Source organism: Globicephala melas, unplaced genomic scaffold (assembly GCF_963455315.2).
Source record: "Globicephala melas unplaced genomic scaffold, mGloMel1.2 SCAFFOLD_612, whole genome shotgun sequence".
NCBI classification, from domain to species: domain Eukaryota; kingdom Metazoa; phylum Chordata; class Mammalia; order Artiodactyla; family Delphinidae; genus Globicephala; species Globicephala melas.
The window spans coordinates 47,595-67,076 of record NW_027207772.1 but is presented as its reverse complement, the minus strand read 5'-3'; the positions used below and the strand labels follow the sequence as shown (position 1 = coordinate 67,076).

General features: G+C 70.8%; 11 non-coding genes across 11 annotated transcripts; all 11 read right to left on the bottom strand.

Moving 5' to 3' along the window:
- Positions 1 to 908: 908 nt before the first annotated feature.
- Positions 909 to 1,027, bottom strand: LOC132596092 (5S ribosomal RNA). Its single transcript, XR_009562193.1, has one exon. It is a non-coding gene; the product is annotated as a 5S ribosomal RNA (ribosomal RNA).
- Positions 1,028 to 3,722: 2,695 nt separating this feature from the next.
- LOC132596125 (5S ribosomal RNA) lies at positions 3,723 to 3,841 on the bottom strand. The gene has a single exon (XR_009562226.1). It is a non-coding gene; the product is annotated as a 5S ribosomal RNA (ribosomal RNA).
- Positions 3,842 to 4,772: 931 nt separating this feature from the next.
- LOC132596124 (5S ribosomal RNA) lies at positions 4,773 to 4,891 on the bottom strand. The gene has a single exon (XR_009562225.1). It is a non-coding gene; the product is annotated as a 5S ribosomal RNA (ribosomal RNA).
- Positions 4,892 to 5,822: 931 nt separating this feature from the next.
- On the bottom strand, positions 5,823 to 5,941 carry LOC132596123 (5S ribosomal RNA). The gene has a single exon (XR_009562224.1). It is a non-coding gene; the product is annotated as a 5S ribosomal RNA (ribosomal RNA).
- Positions 5,942 to 6,872: 931 nt separating this feature from the next.
- Positions 6,873 to 6,991, bottom strand: LOC132596095 (5S ribosomal RNA). The gene has a single exon (XR_009562196.1). It is a non-coding gene; the product is annotated as a 5S ribosomal RNA (ribosomal RNA).
- A 2,695-nt stretch (positions 6,992 to 9,686) lies between these two features.
- LOC132596122 (5S ribosomal RNA) lies at positions 9,687 to 9,805 on the bottom strand. The gene has a single exon (XR_009562223.1). It is a non-coding gene; the product is annotated as a 5S ribosomal RNA (ribosomal RNA).
- Positions 9,806 to 10,736: 931 nt separating this feature from the next.
- LOC132596121 (5S ribosomal RNA) lies at positions 10,737 to 10,855 on the bottom strand. The gene has a single exon (XR_009562222.1). It is a non-coding gene; the product is annotated as a 5S ribosomal RNA (ribosomal RNA).
- A 931-nt stretch (positions 10,856 to 11,786) lies between these two features.
- LOC132596147 (5S ribosomal RNA) lies at positions 11,787 to 11,905 on the bottom strand. The gene has a single exon (XR_009562248.1). It is a non-coding gene; the product is annotated as a 5S ribosomal RNA (ribosomal RNA).
- Positions 11,906 to 14,600: 2,695 nt separating this feature from the next.
- Positions 14,601 to 14,719, bottom strand: LOC132596119 (5S ribosomal RNA). The gene has a single exon (XR_009562220.1). It is a non-coding gene; the product is annotated as a 5S ribosomal RNA (ribosomal RNA).
- Positions 14,720 to 15,650: 931 nt separating this feature from the next.
- Positions 15,651 to 15,769, bottom strand: LOC132596118 (5S ribosomal RNA). The gene has a single exon (XR_009562219.1). It is a non-coding gene; the product is annotated as a 5S ribosomal RNA (ribosomal RNA).
- A 931-nt stretch (positions 15,770 to 16,700) lies between these two features.
- LOC132596117 (5S ribosomal RNA) lies at positions 16,701 to 16,819 on the bottom strand. The gene has a single exon (XR_009562218.1). It is a non-coding gene; the product is annotated as a 5S ribosomal RNA (ribosomal RNA).
- Positions 16,820 to 19,482: the final 2,663 nt, after the last annotated feature.

Here is a 19,482-nt window from a genome sequence, read left to right as displayed (position 1 = left end):
CTCTTGAGGCCCAGTTTCGCTGGCGCTGGCGCCTTAACGCCAGCCTGGCGGCCGGCCCGCCCCGGCAGGGCCCCCTCGCCCGCCCAGGCAGGGGCAACGGAGGTCTCGGGTATCGGGCGGCGGCGGAGGGTTTGGCGACCACCTCCCAGCCCAGGGCGGCCGTGACCCAGCAAACCCTTCGGCGCTTGGCGCCCCGCCCAAGATCCCGCACGTCGCTCACAGGGACGTGGCCCCGGAGGCTTCAGGGCCCGGGGCCCGCGGTCCCTTGGGCATCGGCCCTGCCCGCCCACGCGGCCCTAGGCGCAGCCCGGCCGCAGCCCGGGCCGGCCCTCCTGCCCGACAGCAGCTGGCCCGAAGCCACTGGGAGCCACCATTGAGTCGCCACGGCCCCTCAGCCCCGGCAAGGCCACCCTTGCCCCCACACCCCCCGCCGAGCTCAGGACCCCGCCCCTGGTGGCCGGCAGGCCCGGGGAAGCGGCCCCTGACCTCGATCCCGCTCCCGCACCCGGCCGCGGTGACACGCCAGAGGGGCGGGGTGGGGGGGGCTTTTGTCGGAGGGAGCTGTGGAGGGACACACCGGCACACAGGTGGCGGCGCCGGGGCTGGGCGCCGGTGGGGGCGGCCAGGTGCAGGTCGAGGGGCTCGCGGGCCGAAAGGACGGCAACTGGGCCCGCGGCGGAGTCTGGGTCCGGGCCAGCCACCCCGGGAGCGTCTGGGGTGCGCCTGCCTTCCAGGGCCGCCTTCTGGCCGCCTGGCCGGCCGGGCCGGCGGGGAGCGACCCCGCCGGCGCGCGCCGTGGTGGGAGGGGCCTGAGGAGGTGGGGCCTGCAGCGGGGCCCGGCGGGGGCGGAGCCGGCGGCCCCCGCCGCGGGCGAGTAAAGGAGAAGGCGGGCGGAGCGGGAGGCAAAAAGCCTAGAGCACCCGGTATTCCCAGGCGGTCTCCCATCCAAGTACTAACCAGGCCCGACCCTGCTTAGCTTCCGAGATCAGACGAGATCGGGCGCGTTCAGGGTGGTATGGCCGTAGACGGGGGCGGGGGACCGCGGGCGGCCTCTTGAGGCCCAGTTTCGCTGGCGCTGGCGCCTTAACGCCAGCCTGGCGGCCGGCCCGCCCCGGCAGGGCCCCCTCGCCCGCCCAGGCAGGGGCAACGGAGGTCTCGGGTATCGGGCGGCGGCGGAGGGTTTGGCGACCACCTCCCAGCCCAGGGCGGCCGTGACCCAGCAAACCCTTCGGCGCTTGGCGCCCCGCCCAAGATCCCGCACGTCGCTCACAGGGACGTGGCCCCGGAGGCTTCAGGGCCCGGGGCCCGCGGTCCCTTGGGCATCGGCCCTGCCCGCCCACGCGGCCCTAGGCGCAGCCCGGCCGCAGCCCGGGCCGGCCCTCCTGCCCGACAGCAGCTGGCCCGAAGCCACTGGGAGCCACCATTGAGTCGCCACGGCCCCTCAGCCCCGGCAAGGCCACCCTTGCCCCCACACCCCCCGCCGAGCTCAGGACCCCGCCCCTGGTGGCCGGCAGGCCCGGGGAAGCGGCCCCTGCCCTCGATCCCGCTCCCGCACCCGGCCGCGGTGACACGCCAGAGGGGCGGGGTGGGGGGGGCTTTTGTCGGAGGGAGCTGTGGAGGGACACACCGGCACACAGGTGGCGGCGCCGGGGCTGGGCGCCGGTGGGGGCGGCCAGGTGCAGGTCGAGGGGCTCGCGGGCCGAAAGGACGGCAACTGGGCCCGCGGCGGAGTCTGGGTCTGGAGGGCTCTGAGCCTCCATCCGCTCTGGTGCCTCGGGTCTACCGGCCCGACGCCTGGTAGCGCGACACCCCACCGGCCCACAGACGTAGCCTCCCCAGCTGTGCTCACAGCGAGTCCAACCGCAGCCTGCATCCCTCCACGGGACACTTGGATTACTCCCGCGATCCCCACGAGGTGCGGCACCCGGCGGCCGAATGGGCTGAGATCCTGCCCTTGCGGCGCCCTGTGGCCACCTCCGCCTCCCTCACGGTACTGGCCGAGGCCTCGGACCAGCGGGCCCCGGCTCCCAGCTCAGCGCTGCTCCTCCGCCCCTCTCACCTCCTGCCCGACGTCCAGGCTACCGAGCACCCTCCACCCCCGCCCACCTTCATGCCACTCAGCCGGAACCCGGGAGGCAATGCCAACTACCAGGTGTATGACAGTCTGGTGCTGAAGCGGCAACCGCAGGAGGGCCAAGCGCGGGCCAACTCGCTGCTACCTTCCACCTCGGCCTCCAGGCCCTCTCTGCACGGGAGCCAGACTGGGAAAATGAACTTACCAGCAGCAAGTGGGGGCAGGGGCAGGGGGCGGCAGGGCATGGAGAGAGGAATAAAGAGCGCCAGAGTCCAGGAAACATTGGTGGTCTGTGGCTTGGAAGCGCCACTCCTTCTGCCAGCCTGGGTCCCTGCGCTTGGCTTCCTGCAATAAGAAGCCAGTGTCCCCTTCTTGGCCTGAGGGTCCCTTTGGTTTAGTGGCCACAGTTCTGCCAGCAGGCCCCTCCTGGTCCTATACCATGCACTAAGTACATCTGCAGCTGCAGACTCCAAACCCCTGGTCTCTGGGCACCTCCTCTGTGTCTCAGCTGTCCCTGTCCACAGAGAGCCTCATACAAGAAGTTGCTTCCAAACTGGGAGGTTCCACATCTGGGCAGGTCCAGCTCCAGGCCCAGTGAAGGGCATGAAGAAGGCTGAGGCTCTGGACTCCAGCCAGGCCTTCAGCAGGCCTCTGAGGCCAAGGTCTTCCTAGTCTCAAGAGGGGCCAAGAGACGCAATGTGTCATTTGAACAAGTGAGTCAGCGGGCGGTGAGCGAATGAATGACCGCTCGAGGGGATGTATGCCGGCCACCGGGCCCTGTTTGACTGTCCAGGCTCAGCTTACCTGACCCTGGTTACCAGGGAATGCCACTCTGGGCCCTCCTTTTCATCCCCCTCCCTCACTGTGACCTCACCACCTGCCCCATTATGACCCAGTCTGGCTCCCAGTTAAAACTGGAGGGCAGAGGGCCCAGGCAGTCCTGGGACCAACGGCCATGGGTGAGCGAAACTACTACCGAGCCGAGCCGTTCACTGGCCCCATCCCCAGGAAATGCCAGGAGCAAGGATACTCAATTCTTCTGATCCCGGTCAGCTTCATCTTGCTCAACGTGGGGATCAACATGGTGACTACGGTCAGGGCAGGATCTGTGCAGCGCGGTTGGGGGAGCCCTGGGGTCTTGAAGGGGCTGAGGTGGGAGGGCTGCTGGGGTGTGACCGGGACAAGGGTTGGATTTCAGGGCTCACCCTGCTCCCGGCCTCCCCCCTCCCCTTCTTCCCTCAACTCTGGAGGCATCTGAAGAGATTCTTGCGGGCACTTTTCAATCGTATTTTCCACAAAGGTGAGTGGGCGCCGGCGTGGGTTCAGGGGATGTGGGCCTGTCCCCTTTCTTCTATCCCTGCCTTGATTCTCAGCCCCTCAGGAACCCAGGCCCTGACCCATCTCGCCTTTCCCCACAGACAAGCAAGCCAGCTGTGTAGGCACCCATCGCATGTGCATGCGCTGCTCCGTGGATCCCAAGAACCTGTGCTCAAGAGTTTCTTCCCACTTCTGCCATCGCCCAAGCTTCCTGCTCGGGCAGGTAAACCCACCTTGACTACTGCCTGCAGCGGGGCTCGGCGGGGGCGGAGCCGGCGGCCCCCCCGCCGCGGGCGAGTAAAGGAGAAGGCGGGCGGAGCGGGAGGCAAAAAGCCTACAGCACCCGGTATTCCCAGGCGGTCTCCCATCCAAGTACTAACCAGGCCCGACCCTGCTTAGCTTCCGAGATCAGACGAGATCGGGCGCGTTCAGGGTGGTATGGCCGTAGACGGGGGCGGGGGACCGCGGGCGGCCTCTTGAGGCCCAGTTTCGCTGGCGCTGGCGCCTTAACGCCAGCCTGGCGGCCGGCCCGCCCCGGCAGGGCCCCCTCGCCGGCCCAGGCAGGGGCAACGGAGGTCTCGGGTATCGGGCGGCGGCGGAGGGTTTGGCGACCACCTCCCAGCCCAGGGCGGCCGTGACCCAGCAAACCCTTCGGCGCTTGGCGCCCCGCCCAAGATCCCGCACGTCGCTCACAGGGACGTGGCCCCGGAGGCTTCAGGGCCCGGGGCCCGCGGTCCCTTGGGCATCGGCCCTGCCCGCCCACGCGGCCCTAGGCGCAGCCCGGCCGCAGCCCGGGCCGGCCCTCCTGCCCGACAGCAGCTGGCCCGAAGCCACTGGGAGCCACCATTGAGTCGCCACGGCCCCTCAGCCCCGGCAAGGCCACCCTTGCCCCCACACCCCCCGCCGAGCTCAGGACCCCGCCCCTGGTGGCCGGCAGGCCCGGGGAAGCGGCCCCTGCCCTCGATCCCGCTCCCGCACCCGGCCGCGGTGACACGCCAGAGGGGCGGGGTGGGGGGGGCTTTTGTCGGAGGGAGCTGTGGAGGGACACACCGGCACACAGGTGGCGGCGCCGGGGCTGGGCGCCGGTGGGGGCGGCCAGGTGCAGGTCGAGGGGCTCGCGGGCCGAAAGGACGGCAACTGGGCCCGCGGCGGAGTCTGGGTCCGGGCCAGCCACCCCGGGAGCGTCTGGGGTGCGCCTGCCTTCCAGGGCCGCCTTCTGGCCGCCTGGCCGGCCGGGCCGGCGGGGAGCGACCCCGCCGGCGCGCGCCGTGGTGGGAGGGGCCTGAGGAGGTGGGGCCTGCAGCGGGGCCCGGCGGGGGCGGAGCCGGCGGCCCCCGCCGCGGGCGAGTAAAGGAGAAGGCGGGCGGAGCGGGAGGCAAAAAGCCTACAGCACCCGGTATTCCCAGGCGGTCTCCCATCCAAGTACTAACCAGGCCCGACCCTGCTTAGCTTCCGAGATCAGACGAGATCGGGCGCGTTCAGGGTGGTATGGCCGTAGACGGGGGCGGGGGACCGCGGGCGGCCTCTTGAGGCCCAGTTTCGCTGGCGCTGGCGCCTTAACGCCAGCCTGGCGGCCGGCCCGCCCCGGCAGGGCCCCCTCGCCGGCCCAGGCAGGGGCAACGGAGGTCTCGGGTATCGGGCGGCGGCGGAGGGTTTGGCGACCACCTCCCAGCCCAGGGCGGCCGTGACCCAGCAAACCCTTCGGCGCTTGGCGCCCCGCCCAAGATCCCGCACGTCGCTCACAGGGACGTGGCCCCGGAGGCTTCAGGGCCCGGGGCCCGCGGTCCCTTGGGCATCGGCCCTGCCCGCCCACGCGGCCCTAGGCGCAGCCCGGCCGCAGCCCGGGCCGGCCCTCCTGCCCGACAGCAGCTGGCCCGAAGCCACTGGGAGCCACCATTGAGTCGCCACGGCCCCTCAGCCCCGGCAAGGCCACCCTTGCCCCCACACCCCCCGCCGAGCTCAGGACCCCGCCCCTGGTGGCCGGCAGGCCCGGGGAAGCGGCCCCTGCCCTCGATCCCGCTCCCGCACCCGGCCGCGGTGACACGCCAGAGGGGCGGGGTGGGGGGGGCTTTTGTCGGAGGGAGCTGTGGAGGGACACACCGGCACACAGGTGGCGGCGCCGGGGCTGGGCGCCGGTGGGGGCGGCCAGGTGCAGGTCGAGGGGCTCGCGGGCCGAAAGGACGGCAACTGGGCCCGCGGCGGAGTCTGGGTCCGGGCCAGCCACCCCGGGAGCGTCTGGGGTGCGCCTGCCTTCCAGGGCCGCCTTCTGGCCGCCTGGCCGGCCGGGCCGGCGGGCAGCGACCCCGCCGGCGCGCGCCGTGGTGGGAGGGGCCTGAGGAGGTGGGGCCTGCAGCGGGGCCCGGCGGGGGCGGAGCCGGCGGCCCCCGCCGCGGGCGAGTAAAGGAGAAGGCGGGCGGAGCGGGAGGCAAAAAGCCTACAGCACCCGGTATTCCCAGGCGGTCTCCCATCCAAGTACTAACCAGGCCCGACCCTGCTTAGCTTCCGAGATCAGACGAGATCGGGCGCGTTCAGGGTGGTATGGCCGTAGACGGGGGCGGGGGGCCGCGGGCGGCCTCTTGAGGCCCAGTTTCGCTGGCGCTGGCGTCTTAACGCCAGCCTGGCGGCCGGCCCGCCCCGGCAGGGCCCCCTCGCCCGCCCAGGCAGGGGCAACGGAGGTCTCGGGTATCGGGCGGCGGCGGAGGGTTTGGCGACCACCTCCCAGCCCAGGGCGGCCGTGACCCAGCAAACCCTTCGGCGCTTGGCGCCCCGCCCAAGATCCCGCACGTCGCTCACAGGGACGTGGCCCCGGAGGCTTCAGGGCCCGGGGCCCGCGGTCCCTTGGGCATCGGCCCTGCCCGCCCACGCGGCCCTAGGCGCAGCCCGGCCGCAGCCCGGGCCGGCCCTCCTGCCCGACAGCAGCTGGCCCGAAGCCACTGGGAGCCACCATTGAGTCGCCACGGCCCCTCAGCCCCGGCAAGGCCACCCTTGCCCCCACACCCCCCGCCGAGCTCAGGACCCCGCCCCTGGTGGCCGGCAGGCCCGGGGAAGCGGCCCCTGCCCTCGATCCCGCTCCCGCACCCGGCCGCGGTGACACGCCAGAGGGGCGGGGTGGGGGGGGCTTTTGTCGGAGGGAGCTGTGGAGGGACACACCGGCACACAGGTGGCGGCGCCGGGGCTGGGCGCCGGTGGGGGCGGCCAGGTGCAGGTCGAGGGGCTCGCGGGCCGAAAGGACGGCAACTGGGCCCGCGGCGGAGTCTGGGTCCGGGCCAGCCACCCCGGGAGCGTCTGGGGTGCGCCTGCCTTCCAGGGCCGCCTTCTGGCCGCCTGGCCGGCCGGGCCGGCGGGCAGCGACCCCGCCGGCGCGCGCCGTGGTGGGAGGGGCCTGAGGAGGTGGGGCCTGCAGCGGGGCCCGGCGGGGGCGGAGCCGGCGGCCCCCGCCGCGGGCGAGTAAAGGAGAAGGCGGGCGGAGCGGGAGGCAAAAAGCCTAGAGCACCCGGTATTCCCAGGCGGTCTCCCATCCAAGTACTAACCAGGCCCGACCCTGCTTAGCTTCCGAGATCAGACGAGATCTGGCGCGTTCAGGGTGGTATGGCCGTAGACGGGGGCGGGGGACCGCGGGCGGCCTCTTGAGGCCCAGTTTCGCTGGCGCTGGCGCCTTAACGCCAGCCTGGCGGCCGGCCCGCCCCGGCAGGGCCCCCTCGCCCGCCCAGGCAGGGGCAACGGAGGTCTCGGGTATCGGGCGGCGGCGGAGGGTTTGGCGACCACCTCCCAGCCCAGGGCGGCCGTGACCCAGCAAACCCTTCGGCGCTTGGCGCCCCGCCCAAGATCCCGCACGTCGCTCACAGGGACGTGGCCCCGGAGGCTTCAGGGCCCGGGGCCCGCGGTCCCTTGGGCATCGGCCCTGCCCGCCCACGCGGCCCTAGGCGCAGCCCGGCCGCAGCCCGGGCCGGCCCTCCTGCCCGACAGCAGCTGGCCCGAAGCCACTGGGAGCCACCATTGAGTCGCCACGGCCCCTCAGCCCCGGCAAGGCCACCCTTGCCCCCACACCCCCCGCCGAGCTCAGGACCCCGCCCCTGGTGGCCGGCAGGCCCGGGGAAGCGGCCCCTGCCCTCGATCCCGCTCCCGCACCCGGCCGCGGTGACACGCCAGAGGGGCGGGGTGGGGGGGGCTTTTGTCGGAGGGAGCTGTGGAGGGACACACCGGCACACAGGTGGCGGCGCCGGGGCTGGGCGCCGGTGGGGGCGGCCAGGTGCAGGTCGAGGGGCTCGCGGGCCGAAAGGACGGCAACTGGGCCCGCGGCGGAGTCTGGGTCTGGAGGGCTCTGAGCCTCCATCCGCTCTGGTGCCTCGGGTCTACCGGCCCGACGCCTGGTAGCGCGACACCCCACCGGCCCACAGACGTAGCCTCCCCAGCTGTGCTCACAGCGAGTCCAACCGCAGCCTGCATCCCTCCACGGGACACTTGGATTACTCCCGCGATCCCCACGAGGTGCGGCACCCGGCGGCCGAATGGGCTGAGATCCTGCCCTTGCGGCGCCCTGTGGCCACCTCCGCCTCCCTCACGGTACTGGCCGAGGCCTCGGACCAGCGGGCCCCGGCTCCCAGCTCAGCGCTGCTCCTCCGCCCCTCTCACCTCCTGCCCGACGTCCAGGCTACCGAGCACCCTCCACCCCCGCCCACCTTCATGCCACTCAGCCGGAACCCGGGAGGCAATGCCAACTACCAGGTGTATGACAGTCTGGTGCTGAAGCGGCAACCGCAGGAGGGCCAAGCGCGGGCCAACTCGCTGCTACCTTCCACCTCGGCCTCCAGGCCCTCTCTGCACGGGAGCCAGACTGGGAAAATGAACTTACCAGCAGCAAGTGGGGGCAGGGGCAGGGGGCGGCAGGGCATGGAGAGAGGAATAAAGAGCGCCAGAGTCCAGGAAACATTGGTGGTCTGTGGCTTGGAAGCGCCACTCCTTCTGCCAGCCTGGGTCCCTGCGCTTGGCTTCCTGCAATAAGAAGCCAGTGTCCCCTTCTTGGCCTGAGGGTCCCTTTGGTTTAGTGGCCACAGTTCTGCCAGCAGGCCCCTCCTGGTCCTATACCATGCACTAAGTACATCTGCAGCTGCAGACTCCAAACCCCTGGTCTCTGGGCACCTCCTCTGTGTCTCAGCTGTCCCTGTCCACAGAGAGCCTCATACAAGAAGTTGCTTCCAAACTGGGAGGTTCCACATCTGGGCAGGTCCAGCTCCAGGCCCAGTGAAGGGCATGAAGAAGGCTGAGGCTCTGGACTCCAGCCAGGCCTTCAGCAGGCCTCTGAGGCCAAGGTCTTCCTAGTCTCAAGAGGGGCCAAGAGACGCAATGTGTCATTTGAACAAGTGAGTCAGCGGGCGGTGAGCGAATGAATGACCGCTCGAGGGGATGTATGCCGGCCACCGGGCCCTGTTTGACTGTCCAGGCTCAGCTTACCTGACCCTGGTTACCAGGGAATGCCACTCTGGGCCCTCCTTTTCATCCCCCTCCCTCACTGTGACCTCACCACCTGCCCCATTATGACCCAGTCTGGCTCCCAGTTAAAACTGGAGGGCAGAGGGCCCAGGCAGTCCTGGGACCAACGGCCATGGGTGAGCGAAACTACTACCGAGCCGAGCCGTTCACTGGCCCCATCCCCAGGAAATGCCAGGAGCAAGGATACTCAATTCTTCTGATCCCGGTCAGCTTCATCTTGCTCAACGTGGGGATCAACATGGTGACTATGGTCAGGGCAGGATCTGTGCAGCGCGGTTGGGGGAGCCCTGGGGTCTTGAAGGGGCTGAGGTGGGAGGGCTGCTGGGGTGTGACCGGGACAAGGGTTGGATTTCAGGGCTCACCCTGCTCCCGGCCTCCCCCCTCCCCTTCTTCCCTCAACTCTGGAGGCATCTGAAGAGATTCTTGCGGGCACTTTTCAATCGTATTTTCCACAAAGGTGAGTGGGCGCCGGCGTGGGTTCAGGGGATGTGGGCCTGTCCCCTTTCTTCTATCCCTGCCTTGATTCTCAGCCCCTCAGGAACCCAGGCCCTGACCCATCTCGCCTTTCCCCACAGACAAGCAAGCCAGCTGTGTAGGCACCCATCGCATGTGCATGCGCTGCTCCGTGGATCCCAAGAACCTGTGCTCAAGAGTTTCTTCCCACTTCTGCCATCGCCCAAGCTTCCTGCTCGGGCAGGTAAACCCACCTTGACTACTGCCTGCAGCGGGGCTCGGCGGGGGCGGAGCCGGCGGCCCCCCCGCCGCGGGCGAGTAAAGGAGAAGGCGGGCGGAGCGGGAGGCAAAAAGCCTACAGCACCCGGTATTCCCAGGCGGTCTCCCATCCAAGTACTAACCAGGCCCGACCCTGCTTAGCTTCCGAGATCAGACGAGATCGGGCGCGTTCAGGGTGGTATGGCCGTAGACGGGGGCGGGGCGCCGCGGGCGGCCTCTTGAGGCCCAGTTTCGCTGGCGCTGGCGCCTTAACGCCAGCCTGGCGGCCGGCCCGCCCCGGCAGGGCCCCCTCGCCCGCCCAGGCAGGGGCAACGGAGGTCTCGGGTATCGGGCGGCGGCGGAGGGTTTGGCGACCACCTCCCAGCCCAGGGCGGCCGTGACCCAGCAAACCCTTCGGCGCTTGGCGCCCCGCCCAAGATCCCGCACGTCGCTCACAGGGACGTGGCCCCGGAGGCTTCAGGGCCCGGGGCCCGCGGTCCCTTGGGCATCGGCCCTGCCCGCCCACGCGGCCCTAGGCGCAGCCCGGCCGCAGCCCGGGCCGGCCCTCCTGCCCGACAGCAGCTGGCCCGAAGCCACTGGGAGCCACCATTGAGTCGCCACGGCCCCTCAGCCCCGGCAAGGCCACCCTTGCCCCCACACCCCCCGCCGAGCTCAGGACCCCGCCCCTGGTGGCCGGCAGGCCCGGGGAAGCGGCCCCTGCCCTCGATCCCGCTCCCGCACCCGGCCGCGGTGACACGCCAGAGGGGCGGGGTGGGGGGGGCTTTTGTCGGAGGGAGCTGTGGAGGGACACACCGGCACACAGGTGGCGGCGCCGGGGCTGGGCGCCGGTGGGGGCGGCCAGGTGCAGGTCGAGGGGCTCGCGGGCCGAAAGGACGGTAACTGGGCCCGCGGCGGAGTCTGGGTCCGGGCCAGCCACCCCGGGAGCGTCTGGGGTGCGCCTGCCTTCCAGGGCCGCCTTCTGGCCGCCTGGCCGGCCGGGCCGGCGGGGAGCGACCCCGCCGGCGCGCGCCGTGGTGGGAGGGGCCTGAGGAGGTGGGGCCTGCAGCGGGGCCCGGCGGGGGCGGAGCCGGCGGCCCCCGCCGCGGGCGAGTAAAGGAGAAGGCGGGCGGAGCGGGAGGCAAAAAGCCTACAGCACCCGGTATTCCCAGGCGGTCTCCCATCCAAGTACTAACCAGGCCCGACCCTGCTTAGCTTCCGAGATCAGACGAGATCGGGCGCGTTCAGGGTGGTATGGCCGTAGACGGGGGCGGGGGGCCGCGGGCGGCCTCTTGAGGCCCAGTTTCGCTGGCGCTGGCGCCTTAACGCCAGCCTGGCGGCCGGCCCGCCCCGGCAGGGCCCCCTCGCCCGCCCAGGCAGGGGCAACGGAGGTCTCGGGTATCGGGCGGCGGCGGAGGGTTTGGCGACCACCTCCCAGCCCAGGGCGGCCGTGACCCAGCAAACCCTTCGGCGCTTGGCGCCCCGCCCAAGATCCCGCACGTCGCTCACAGGGACGTGGCCCCGGAGGCTTCAGGGCCCGGGGCCCGCGGTCCCTTGGGCATCGGCCCTGCCCGCCCACGCGGCCCTAGGCGCAGCCCGGCCGCAGCCCGGGCCGGCCCTCCTGCCCGACAGCAGCTGGCCCGAAGCCACTGGGAGCCACCATTGAGTCGCCACGGCCCCTCAGCCCCGGCAAGGCCACCCTTGCCCCCACACCCCCCGCCGAGCTCAGGACCCCGCCCCTGGTGGCCGGCAGGCCCGGGGAAGCGGCCCCTGACCTCGATCCCGCTCCCGCACCCGGCCGCGGTGACACGCCAGAGGGGCGGGGTGGGGGGGGCTTTTGTCGGAGGGAGCTGTGGAGGGACACACCGGCACACAGGTGGCGGCGCCGGGGCTGGGCGCCGGTGGGGGCGGCCAGGTGCAGGTCGAGGGGCTCGCGGGCCGAAAGGACGGCAACTGGGCCCGCGGCGGAGTCTGGGTCCGGGCCAGCCACCCCGGGAGCGTCTGGGGTGCGCCTGCCTTCCAGGGCCGCCTTCTGGCCGCCTGGCCGGCCGGGCCGGCGGGGAGCGACCCCGCCGGCGCGCGCCGTGGTGGGAGGGGCCTGAGGAGGTGGGGCCTGCAGCGGGGCCCGGCGGGGGCGGAGCCGGCGGCCCCCGCCGCGGGCGAGTAAAGGAGAAGGCGGGCGGAGCGGGAGGCAAAAAGCCTAGAGCACCCGGTATTCCCAGGCGGTCTCCCATCCAAGTACTAACCAGGCCCGACCCTGCTTAGCTTCCGAGATCAGACGAGATCGGGCGCGTTCAGGGTGGTATGGCCGTAGACGGGGGCGGGGGACCGCGGGCGGCCTCTTGAGGCCCAGTTTCGCTGGCGCTGGCGCCTTAACGCCAGCCTGGCGGCCGGCCCGCCCCGGCAGGGCCCCCTCGCCCGCCCAGGCAGGGGCAACGGAGGTCTCGGGTATCGGGCGGCGGCGGAGGGTTTGGCGACCACCTCCCAGCCCAGGGCGGCCGTGACCCAGCAAACCCTTCGGCGCTTGGCGCCCCGCCCAAGATCCCGCACGTCGCTCACAGGGACGTGGCCCCGGAGGCTTCAGGGCCCGGGGCCCGCGGTCCCTTGGGCATCGGCCCTGCCCGCCCACGCGGCCCTAGGCGCAGCCCGGCCGCAGCCCGGGCCGGCCCTCCTGCCCGACAGCAGCTGGCCCGAAGCCACTGGGAGCCACCATTGAGTCGCCACGGCCCCTCAGCCCCGGCAAGGCCACCCTTGCCCCCACACCCCCCGCCGAGCTCAGGACCCCGCCCCTGGTGGCCGGCAGGCCCGGGGAAGCGGCCCCTGCCCTCGATCCCGCTCCCGCACCCGGCCGCGGTGACACGCCAGAGGGGCGGGGTGGGGGGGGCTTTTGTCGGAGGGAGCTGTGGAGGGACACACCGGCACACAGGTGGCGGCGCCGGGGCTGGGCGCCGGTGGGGGCGGCCAGGTGCAGGTCGAGGGGCTCGCGGGCCGAAAGGACGGCAACTGGGCCCGCGGCGGAGTCTGGGTCTGGAGGGCTCTGAGCCTCCATCCGCTCTGGTGCCTCGGGTCTACCGGCCCGACGCCTGGTAGCGCGACACCCCACCGGCCCACAGACGTAGCCTCCCCAGCTGTGCTCACAGCGAGTCCAACCGCAGCCTGCATCCCTCCACGGGACACTTGGATTACTCCCGCGATCCCCACGAGGTGCGGCACCCGGCGGCCGAATGGGCTGAGATCCTGCCCTTGCGGCGCCCTGTGGCCACCTCCGCCTCCCTCACGGTACTGGCCGAGGCCTCGGACCAGCGGGCCCCGGCTCCCAGCTCAGCGCTGCTCCTCCGCCCCTCTCACCTCCTGCCCGACGTCCAGGCTACCGAGCACCCTCCACCCCCGCCCACCTTCATGCCACTCAGCCGGAACCCGGGAGGCAATGCCAACTACCAGGTGTATGACAGTCTGGTGCTGAAGCGGCAACCGCAGGAGGGCCAAGCGCGGGCCAACTCGCTGCTACCTTCCACCTCGGCCTCCAGGCCCTCTCTGCACGGGAGCCAGACTGGGAAAATGAACTTACCAGCAGCAAGTGGGGGCAGGGGCAGGGGGCGGCAGGGCATGGAGAGAGGAATAAAGAGCGCCAGAGTCCAGGAAACATTGGTGGTCTGTGGCTTGGAAGCGCCACTCCTTCTGCCAGCCTGGGTCCCTGCGCTTGGCTTCCTGCAATAAGAAGCCAGTGTCCCCTTCTTGGCCTGAGGGTCCCTTTGGTTTAGTGGCCACAGTTCTGCCAGCAGGCCCCTCCTGGTCCTATACCATGCACTAAGTACATCTGCAGCTGCAGACTCCAAACCCCTGGTCTCTGGGCACCTCCTCTGTGTCTCAGCTGTCCCTGTCCACAGAGAGCCTCATACAAGAAGTTGCTTCCAAACTGGGAGGTTCCACATCTGGGCAGGTCCAGCTCCAGGCCCAGTGAAGGGCATGAAGAAGGCTGAGGCTCTGGACTCCAGCCAGGCCTTCAGCAGGCCTCTGAGGCCAAGGTCTTCCTAGTCTCAAGAGGGGCCAAGAGACGCAATGTGTCATTTGAACAAGTGAGTCAGCGGGCGGTGAGCGAATGAATGACCGCTCGAGGGGATGTATGCCGGCCACCGGGCCCTGTTTGACTGTCCAGGCTCAGCTTACCTGACCCTGGTTACCAGGGAATGCCACTCTGGGCCCTCCTTTTCATCCCCCTCCCTCACTGTGACCTCACCACCTGCCCCATTATGACCCAGTCTGGCTCCCAGTTAAAACTGGAGGGCAGAGGGCCCAGGCAGTCCTGGGACCAACGGCCATGGGTGAGCGAAACTACTACCGAGCCGAGCCGTTCACTGGCCCCATCCCCAGGAAATGCCAGGAGCAAGGATACTCAATTCTTCTGATCCCGGTCAGCTTCATCTTGCTCAACGTGGGGATCAACATGGTGACTATGGTCAGGGCAGGATCTGTGCAGCGCGGTTGGGGGAGCCCTGGGGTCTTGAAGGGGCTGAGGTGGGAGGGCTGCTGGGGTGTGACCGGGACAAGGGTTGGATTTCAGGGCTCACCCTGCTCCCGGCCTCCCCCCTCCCCTTCTTCCCTCAACTCTGGAGGCATCTGAAGAGATTCTTGCGGGCACTTTTCAATCGTATTTTCCACAAAGGTGAGTGGGCGCCGGCGTGGGTTCAGGGGATGTGGGCCTGTCCCCTTTCTTCTATCCCTGCCTTGATTCTCAGCCCCTCAGGAACCCAGGCCCTGACCCATCTCGCCTTTCCCCACAGACAAGCAAGCCAGCTGTGTAGGCACCCATCGCATGTGCATGCGCTGCTCCGTGGATCCCAAGAACCTGTGCTCAAGAGTTTCTTCCCACTTCTGCCATCGCCCAAGCTTCCTGCTCGGGCAGGTAAACCCACCTTGACTACTGCCTGCAGCGGGGCTCGGCGGGGGCGGAGCCGGCGGCCCCCCCGCCGCGGGCGAGTAAAGGAGAAGGCGGGCGGAGCGGGAGGCAAAAAGCCTACAGCACCCGGTATTCCCAGGCGGTCTCCCATCCAAGTACTAACCAGGCCCGACCCTGCTTAGCTTCCGAGATCAGACGAGATCGGGCGCGTTCAGGGTGGTATGGCCGTAGACGGGGGCGGGGCGCCGCGGGCGGCCTCTTGAGGCCCAGTTTCGCTGGCGCTGGCGCCTTAACGCCAGCCTGGCGGCCGGCCCGCCCCGGCAGGGCCCCCTCGCCCGCCCAGGCAGGGGCAACGGAGGTCTCGGGTATCGGGCGGCGGCGGAGGGTTTGGCGACCACCTCCCAGCCCAGGGCGGCCGTGACCCAGCAAACCCTTCGGCGCTTGGCGCCCCGCCCAAGATCCCGCACGTCGCTCACAGGGACGTGGCCCCGGAGGCTTCAGGGCCCGGGGCCCGCGGTCCCTTGGGCATCGGCCCTGCCCGCCCACGCGGCCCTAGGCGCAGCCCGGCCGCAGCCCGGGCCGGCCCTCCTGCCCGACAGCAGCTGGCCCGAAGCCACTGGGAGCCACCATTGAGTCGCCACGGCCCCTCAGCCCCGGCAAGGCCACCCTTGCCCCCACACCCCCCGCCGAGCTCAGGACCCCGCCCCTGGTGGCCGGCAGGCCCGGGGAAGCGGCCCCTGCCCTCGATCCCGCTCCCGCACCCGGCCGCGGTGACACGCCAGAGGGGCGGGGTGGGGGGGGCTTTTGTCGGAGGGAGCTGTGGAGGGACACACCGGCACACAGGTGGCGGCGCCGGGGCTGGGCGCCGGTGGGGGCGGCCAGGTGCAGGTCGAGGGGCTCGCGGGCCGAAAGGACGGTAACTGGGCCCGCGGCGGAGTCTGGGTCCGGGCCAGCCACCCCGGGAGCGTCTGGGGTGCGCCTGCCTTCCAGGGCCGCCTTCTGGCCGCCTGGCCGGCCGGGCCGGCGGGGAGCGACCCCGCCGGCGCGCGCCGTGGTGGGAGGGGCCTGAGGAGGTGGGGCCTGCAGCGGGGCCCGGCGGGGGCGGAGCCGGCGGCCCCCGCCGCGGGCGAGTAAAGGAGAAGGCGGGCGGAGCGGGAGGCAAAAAGCCTACAGCACCCGGTATTCCCAGGCGGTCTCCCATCCAAGTACTAACCAGGCCCGACCCTGCTTAGCTTCCGAGATCAGACGAGATCGGGCGCGTTCAGGGTGGTATGGCCGTAGACGGGGGCGGGGGGCCGCGGGCGGCCTCTTGAGGCCCAGTTTCGCTGGCGCTGGCGCCTTAACGCCAGCCTGGCGGCCGGCCCGCCCCGGCAGGGCCCCCTCGCCCGCCCAGGCAGGGGCAACGGAGGTCTCGGGTATCGGGCGGCGGCGGAGGGTTTGGCGACCACCTCCCAGCCCAGGGCGGCCGTGACCCAGCAAACCCTTCGGCGCTTGGCGCCCCGCCCAAGATCCCGCACGTCGCTCACAGGGACGTGGCCCCGGAGGCTTCAGGGCCCGGGGCCCGCGGTCCCTTGGGCATCGGCCCTGCCCGCCCACGCGGCCCTAGGCGCAGCCCGGCCGCAGCCCGGGCCGGCCCTCCTGCCCGACAGCAGCTGGCCCGAAGCCACTGGGAGCCACCATTGAGTCGCCACGGCCCCTCAGCCCCGGCAAGGCCACCCTTGCCCCCACACCCCCCGCCGAGCTCAGGACCCCGCCCCTGGTGGCCGGCAGGCCCGGGGAAGCGGCCCCTGCCCTCGATCCCGCTCCCGCACCCGGCCGCGGTGACACGCCAGAGGGGCGGGGTGGGGGGGGCTTTTGTCGGAGGGAGCTGTGGAGGGACACACCGGCACACAGGTGGCGGCGCCGGGGCTGGGCGCCGGTGGGGGCGGCCAGGTGCAGGTCGAGGGGCTCGCGGGCCGAAAGGACGGCAACTGGGCCCGCGGCGGAGTCTGGGTCCGGGCCAGCCACCCCGGGAGCGTCTGGGGTGCGCCTGCCTTCCAGGGCCGCCTTCTGGCCGCCTGGCCGGCCGGGCCGGCGGGGAGCGACCCCGCCGGCGCGCGCCGTGGTGGGAGGGGCCTGAGGAGGTGGGGCCTGCAGCGGGGCCCGGCGGGGGCGGAGCCGGCGGCCCCCGCCGCGGGCGAGTAAAGGAGAAGGCGGGCGGAGCGGGAGGCAAAAAGCCTACAGCACCCGGTATTCCCAGGCGGTCTCCCATCCAAGTACTAACCAGGCCCGACCCTGCTTAGCTTCCGAGATCAGACGAGATCGGGCGCGTTCAGGGTGGTATGGCCGTAGACGGGGGCGGGGGGCCGCGGGCGGCCTCTTGAGGCCCAGTTTCGCTGGCGCTGGCGCCTTAACGCCAGCCTGGCGGCCGGCCCGCCCCGGCAGGGCCCCCTCGCCCGCCCAGGCAGGGGCAACGGAGGTCTCGGGTATCGGGCGGCGGCGGAGGGTTTGGCGACCACCTCCCAGCCCAGGGCGGCCGTGACCCAGCAAACCCTTCGGCGCTTGGCGCCCCGCCCAAGATCCCGCACGTCGCTCACAGGGACGTGGCCCCGGAGGCTTCAGGGCCCGGGGCCCGCGGTCCCTTGGGCATCGGCCCTGCCCGCCCACGCGGCCCTAGGCGCAGCCCGGCCGCAGCCCGGGCCGGCCCTCCTGCCCGACAGCAGCTGGCCCGAAGCCACTGGGAGCCACCATTGAGTCGCCACGGCCCCTCAGCCCCGGCAAGGCCACCCTTGCCCCCACACCCCCCGCCGAGCTCAGGACCCCGCCCCTGGTGGCCGGCAGGCCCGGGGAAGCGGCCCCTGCCCTCGATCCCGCTCCCGCACCCGGCCGCGGTGACACGCCAGAGGGGCGGGGTGGGGGGGGCTTTTGTCGGAGGGAGCTGTGGAGGGACACACCGGCACACAGGTGGCGGCGCCGGGGCTGGGCGCCGGTGGGGGCGGCCAGGTGCAGGTCGAGGGGCTCGCGGGCCGAAAGGACGGCAACTGGGCCCATGGCGGAGTCTGGGTCTGGAGGGCTCTGAGCCTCCATCCGCTCTGGTGCCTCGGGTCTACCGGCCCGACGCCTGGTAGCGCGACACCCCACCGGCCCACAGACGTAGCCTCCCCAGCTGTGCTCACAGCGAGTCCAACCGCAGCCTGCATCCCTCCACGGGACACTTGGATTACTCCCGCGATCCCCACGAGGTGCGGCACCCGGCGGCCGAATGGGCTGAGATCCTGCCCTTGCGGCGCCCTGTGGCCACCTCCGCCTCCCTCACGGTACTGGCCGAGGCCTCGGACCAGCGGGCCCCGGCTCCCAGCTCAGCGCTGCTCCTCCGCCCCTCTCACCTCCTGCCCGACGTCCAGGCTACCGAGCACCCTCCACCCCCGCCCACCTTCATGCCACTCAGCCGGAACCCGGGAGGCAATGCCAACTACCAGGTGTATGACAGTCTGGTGCTGAAGCGGCAACCGCAGGAGGGCCAAGCGCGGGCCAACTCGCTGCTACCTTCCACCTCGGCCTCCAGGCCCTCTCTGCACGGGAGCCAGACTGGGAAAATGAACTTACCAGCAGCAAGTGGGGGCAGGGGCAGGGGGCGGCAGGGCATGGAGAGAGGAATAAAGAGCGCCAGAGTCCAGGAAACATTGGTGGTCTGTGGCTTGGAAGCGCCACTCCTTCTGCCAGCCTGGGTCCCTGCGCTTGGCTTCCTGCAATAAGAAGCCAGTGTCCCCTTCTTGGCCTGAGGGTCCCTTTGGTTTAGTGGCCACAGTTCTGCCAGCAGGCCCCTCCTGGTCCTATACCATGCACTAAGTACATCTGCAGCTGCAGACTCCAAACCCCTGGTCTCTGGGCACCTCCTCTGTGTCTCAGCTGTCCCTGTCCACAGAGAGCCTCATACAAGAAGTTGCTTCCAAACTGGGAGGTTCCACATCTGGGCAGGTCCAGCTCCAGGCCCAGTGAAGGGCATGAAGAAGGCTGAGGCTCTGGACTCCAGCCAGGCCTTCAGCAGGCCTCTGAGGCCAAGGTCTTCCTAGTCTCAAGAGGGGCCAAGAGACGCAATGTGTCATTTGAACAAGTGAGTCAGCGGGCGGTGAGCGAATGAATGACCGCTCGAGGGGATGTATGCCGGCCACCGGGCCCTGTTTGACTGTCCAGGCTCAGCTTACCTGACCCTGGTTACCAGGGAATGCCACTCTGGGCCCTCCTTTTCATCCCCCTCCCTCACTGTGACCTCACCACCTGCCCCATTATGACCCAGTCTGGCTCCCAGTTAAAACTGGAGGGCAGAGGGCCCAGGCAGTCCTGGGACCAACGGCCATGGGTGAGCGAAACTACTACCGAGCCGAGCCGTTCACTGGCCCCATCCCCAGGAAATGCCAGGAGCAAGGATACTCAATTCTTCTGATCCCGGTCAGCTTCATCTTGCTCAACGTGGGGATCAACATGGTGACTATGGTCAGGGCAGGATCTGTGCAGCGCGGTTGGGGGAGCCCTGGGGTCTTGAAGGGGCTGAGGTGGGAGGGCTGCTGGGGTGTGACCGGGACAAGGGTTGGATTTCAGGGCTCACCCTGCTCCCGGCCTCCCCCCTCCCCTTCTTCCCTCAACTCTGGAGGCATCTGAAGAGATTCTTGCGGGCACTTTTCAATCGTATTTTCCACAAAGGTGAGTGGGCGCCGGCGTGGGTTCAGGGGATGTGGGCCTGTCCCCTTTCTTCTATCCCTGCCTTGATTCTCAGCCCCTCAGGAACCCAGGCCCTGACCCATCTCGCCTTTCCCCACAGACAAGCAAGCCAGCTGTGTAGGCACCCATCGCATGTGCATGCGCTGCTCCGTGGATCCCAAGAACCTGTGCTCAAGAGTTTCTTCCCACTTCTGCCATCGCCCAAGCTTCCTGCTCGGGCAGGTAAACCCACCTTGACTACTGCCTGCAGCGGGGCTCGGCGGGGGCGGAGCCGGCGGCCCCCCCGCCGCGGGCGAGT